The sequence below is a fragment of the Pteropus alecto genome, unplaced genomic scaffold (assembly GCF_000325575.1).
Source record: "Pteropus alecto unplaced genomic scaffold, ASM32557v1 scaffold7, whole genome shotgun sequence".
NCBI classification, from domain to species: Eukaryota; Metazoa; Chordata; class Mammalia; order Chiroptera; family Pteropodidae; genus Pteropus; species Pteropus alecto.
Genome location: NW_006494614.1, coordinates 23997074 through 24002684, shown reverse-complemented (window position 1 = coordinate 24002684; position 5611 = coordinate 23997074). Strand labels below are relative to the sequence as shown.

Below are 5611 nucleotides of genomic sequence, written 5' to 3'. Positions count from 1 at the left end.
AGAGGAAAAGAAGGCTTTTTGGAATCATGGCATCATTCATAAATAATATTGATACTCTGATATGTATGAAGGCATGCATATTACTTAAATATATGCATATACTGCTGAAAGTAACTGCTATGAGAATTATTGAAGCTGCATTCTATATTATATCACCAGTGCCCAGGAATACATTTTTAATTGTAAAAATACATTGGGGGATAGGATGGGAAGATTACCATCATTTCAGCATTTCAAAGATACTTTTTTTTCCTTACAAAAAATGGTACAGTTTTCCAATTTTCAAAACTTATTAAAGTGAGCTGAGTACAGCTTTTCCCTGTAGTTCTGAAATGCTTCTATACATTAGCATTTACATTTAAAAATAGCATTTGAAGTCCTTGACTCAAAATAAAAGTTCTAATTTCAAAACTGTTTTAAAACATTAAATAATCTCTAAGGCCTGTTCTAACTCTCAAGATATAGGACTTTAAAATATTTAGTTTCCGAAATTCAAGCAATTAAGATTACCAGGTTATACTGGGAACATATTTTGATTGAACTGTTACTGTTGGGATGATGTGAAATCTGACATCACCCTAGCAGCTTGGAAGGAGTCCTTGGCTTTTCCATACCGACACAATAAAGAATTATAGGTCAAAGAGATTTAGAAAATATGAGATTTATTGAAAGTACATTTTTAGGAGACAGGCCACACTAAGGAAGGCTGCAGCCCTGTGGAATTTGGGAGGTGAAACAATAAAAAAGAGTATTATGCTCCAAGAGAGGAGTGGGTTTTCAGCAAACAGCTGTAACAGCACAGAAGTGGGAAAGTGTGTTTATATTTGGCTATGATGGAGGGTACAAGGGCAGTACAAGATGATCAGCATATGAGGTCACCTTGACCAACATTTGATTGCTATATGACAGAATTCAGTCTGTTATAATTAGATTCATGAACTTCTGGGCATAGGCATGATATTATAATGATGATATAATGAGGCTGAGGTCGTGGGCAAGTTGGGATATTACTTTCTACGCACGCATTTATGGCTGGTTTAAGCCAGCAAATTTTATGGCCTTTGTGCCTTAGGATTTGGGGTGATTCATAACATAAAAAAATAGGTGTTTCTGGGAGGTCCTTAAGGGAGTTCTCTAAGGTTACAGAGCTGGGCCTTGCTCATGTCGTTCATGCCTGCCGAACTACCTAACAGAATTGCTCATTAGAATGCATTGACTCAGTGAACAATTAGTTTAGCCAAAAGCTTAGTCATGGATATTAGCTGGTTTGACTTAAATAGAGCAATTTGGTTGATTGTTTTGTTGTCATTTTGGCATAATCAGAAATAAGTTCCTCCATTTTCATCCTACTCTCTCATTAGTCCTCCACATATCTCTCAAATTCTAAGCACATAGATGACCTAGTCATGCTCTCATAACAGGAGCTGTATTTTTCTATTTCATTGTCTTTGCTGGTGTCTTTTCAGGAACCCAGAATGTCCTCCTCTTCTAGAATTCCTTCTTCCATCTCTCCATGTCAAAATCCTAGCCCAACTCTAGCAAGTCTCTCTGAATGCCATGCCAGCAAGCCCCGAACTGTCTGAAAATGATCTTTCTCTTCTCTGAAAACCCAGAGTATTTGTACCTCTTTTATTTCACTTTCCACAAACAATTTTATAAGAAGATTTTTGTATATATTTATTGTCTTTGCTTGAACTCCAGTTTATAGTCTCACTCAATATCCCCTATACCTTACTAAAACGTCAATTCTCTATTTCAAAGGGTTCCAGGAATTTCTGATTGGCTAGCATCTCTAACTTAATATGGCATAAACTAAACTCATCTTGAACTCCAAATTTTCTTGCATTTTCTACTTCCCTTTGTAGAATTAGCAGCCTTTAGGCTGGAATTGTAATGCCATCTTGGCATAGCAGGAGAGGTAGGAAAGACAGTAGAGTGTCATGATTAAGAGTGCTTGCTCTGTAGGCAGAATCCTGAGCTTCAGGTCATGGCTTTGACCTCGTTAGCTATGTGATGCTAGACAAGTTAATCGACTTCTCTATGACTCAATTTTCACTTCTATTATATGAGATAATAGTACCTACCTTATAGTGCAAATGTAAGGGTTAAACAATCTAGGTAAAATTTACATAACATGTGGCATAGAGTAAGAGCTCAAAAAATGTAGCTACTCTCATTATCCAAGAAGTTTAGTAATGCTTTAATAGAGCAAAAGCCCAAAGCATCTCTGGACCACAGATTCTGCTACCATGCAGATATGCATTTTTGGTATTTCTCCTGCTAAGAAAGGAAGGTCAGATGTTTCTCATGTCACTGCCTAAAGGAAGGTCAGATGTTTCTCATGTCACTGCCTAAGAATGTATGGGCACCGTTGCTTTTTTTTCTTTTTTTTTTTTTCCCCCTCACTTGTTGTAGAGGAGAAAGGCAGGGAAAGTGTCAAAGAAAATGAGAGTCAGTGCAGAAGCTTTAGTCCTTAAGGTTGAAACTACAGGGCCATTTTAAAATTGAGAGAAATGAGTGAGGAGAATGGCTTAAATCAATAACTAGGATTCCTGGCTCAGTGAGAACCAGGTTGTGAACAGGACCATAACACTCAGCTGACAATCACTGTAAGTCATAAACTTTTGCTGTTGTCAGTACTTAACAGCCTAAGATTCCCTATTGTTTCTCTGTGTTAGAGAGAGCCTTGTATGACATTAGCTTATTCTAGTCAGTATTTAAACCTTGTCCTTATTATAAAGAATAAGGCTCTTTATTTATCTGAAATAAGAAATTCAATGCCAAATAACTTCCTTAAATGGGGTAGATATCAAACAGCACATCTTGATTCACAAATCAGCATGGGTATATCCTATTATGAACAAAATTTAGCAGATGACTGCTGGCTGCGAGGAACTCACAATCTCCTTAGGGGAGTACAGAGTATGCACATCAATCAGGTGGGAAGAGGTAAGGAGGCAAAGATGTTTTAAGAATATGTATGGTGCAGCCTAAAACTAGTAAATGCCACAAAATATAGATGATTTTGGTCACAGGTTTTTAAAAATATAATAAAACATCTCATAGATTGTTTTGTCCTTTTAGAATCCCCCATTATTTCTTTCAGAGCAAAGAAAATATTGAGATTTGCATTAGCACAATGTACAGGTATTTTATAGTTTTTGTGACATCATGTATTATCAAATATTTTTCTTTTAAAAACTTACTGGAGAATGTATGAGTTTACTAGGGCTGCCATAAAAAATATTGCAGGCTGGTGTTTTATGATGGTTCTAGAGGCTAGAAATTCAAGATGACTTCTCCTGAAGCTTCTCTCCTTAGCTTGCATATGGCTGCCCTCTCTCTGTGTCCTCACATGACCCTTTTCTCTGTGTGCATGCACACCTGGTATCTCTGTGTGTCCTAATCTCTTCTTATAAAGACACCCATCAGGTTGTATGAGGGCCCACCTTAATGGCCTCATTTTAACTTAAGTACCTCTTCAAAGTCTCTGCCTCCAAATATGGACACATTCTGAGGTACTGGAGGTTCTGGCTTCAACATAACGTATTTGGGAGCAGCCACAATTCAGCTCATAATAGGGAATCTTGAAAGACTTGTGAGAATTGTACTTTAGCAAAGAGGCCTGTGCCAGCCTCATCCCCCAGGACAGAAACTGCTATGGCTACTGCCTATAGTGTTGCCAGGGGTTAACTTGTAATGCACACATGCTTCTTGCACGTGCTGACACTTTGATGTATCAGCCAGGCCTGCTCAAACTTGGGTGATGGGTCCGTACATCATTCTTTACTTAAGAAGCATCCCCAGTCTGGATTTGAGAATGATTTTCCCACACTTATTTATGCTTGTGTAATTTTGGCTGCTCCTCCAGGTTACCACTGGGGAATTATCATTTAGTATATTTAATCCTATTATTATCACTCGCTTTTTTCACCTTTCATTTTTAAGTGAAGACCCCAGAGCAGCACCAAGCTCATGCCCTGGAGCACTGAAGATTGACTGCTGCTTCTTTCCACCAAGCCTCCCGCATCTACTGCACCTCAAAGTAGACCCACTCTGCTGCCTCTTGCTGGAGCCCTTAATCGTCAGCCAGTAGCATCGTGTAAAAAATTGCCCATCCAAGCTTTTCAGACATTGCACAGATCAAACTGTCTGACATCATGGCAGAACAATGAGATTAGTGTGAAAGATACCTGGAATAATGTTCTGATGTCGTTCTTAAAATGAGTCAGAGTTGCCGTGTGATTTGTGACTAAAAGAAGAAAAAAGCTGTCCTTAAAGACTCTAGTTTTTTCCGCTGAACTAGTTAATGTTAGAGAATATCTGCTTCTATACTTTGCTCTTATATTCCTCTAGATCTGGCAAATTGCAAAGGTCAAGCTCGGACAACCCAGCCCTGCTGGCAGGAGCCCTCTGGCCATAGCTTTTCAGGTTAGGTCATCCAGCCTGCTGTGGCTCCTACTCCTGACTTACTGCCCTCCATACCCTAATCCTTTTGTCCCATGATTTATTCCCTGCTTTTCCAGTGTCTTTGTTGGTTTCTTGTCTCTGAGTCATATTCTCCATTGATCTTGGTCCCTGAAACCTGCTAGGGGCACCCTGGATTATAATCTCCTGCCATCCTGAATCCTTGGTAGTTTCTAATTGCCAACAGCCAATTGATGTGCTATTTGGATAGATGTTCTGGATAAAAGATCTAAACCATAGTATAATGACTCTTTGTCTTGATCAACTGTGAATTATTTTGTCTATACACCTGTTAAAAAAAGAATTAAAGCACTCTTTAGGAATTGGTTAGCTTAAAAAATATATATTAGAGCAAACCAAAGGTTACTTGTATAATAATGTTCCTCTTACTCAATTTCATTTCTGTATGCTTTCTTGAATAGGAGACTAAGAAATAGAGTCACAGCCAGATTACATGGAATTGGACATATGTTACACATGCTTTAACCTATAATCTAGGTGTGATTATGGTCCTGTATATCACACATGCAAATGTCATTGGCCAAGTGCAGAGAAGCTGAAAAAATACATGAGACCTATTGTGCCATGTCTTGAACTCTCTTTGGATTTTAACCAAAATCCAAAGAGAGTTCAAGACATCTCTGTACATGTCTTTGATTCTGTACTTTCCTTCTTATGCAATCTGTCACCAAGTCATGTTGTTTCCCTAAACCATGCTAGCATCACTTCTGGCCCCAGTAAACAAAACAGACTACTTTCTGATTTCCCTGTTTTTACTCTTATTCTTCTGCAGTTAGTTTTCCACTCAAGAGCAAAAGTTAGATTTTTATTTTTATTTTTTAATGAAACTCACGTCATATAATCATTATGGGATCAAGGCCCAAATTTATCTAACCTTTACCTATCTTTTTCATCTTTTATTAATATTCTCCCTCCTCCATCCCACCCAAACCCTATTCAAAACCACTCTAGCTATATTGGCTTTCTTTCTGTTTCTTAAACTTGTCCAGAATGTCCCCTCTACCCAGAGAATTTGTAGTTTCTTTTCCTATTTTTGAAACACTTTTCCTTAAGTATTCCCATGGCTGCCTTCTTCTCATCATTCTGTTCTCAGCTCAGATGTCACTGCCTTAGAAAGGTCTTT

General features: G+C 38.1%; 1 protein-coding gene across 2 annotated transcripts in view; it reads left to right on the top strand.

The window, feature by feature from the left end:
* The window catches only part of ADGRB3 (adhesion G protein-coupled receptor B3), a 659277-nt gene that overhangs the window by 316012 nt on the left and 337654 nt on the right, over nt 1-5611 (top strand). The window lies entirely within an intron of this gene.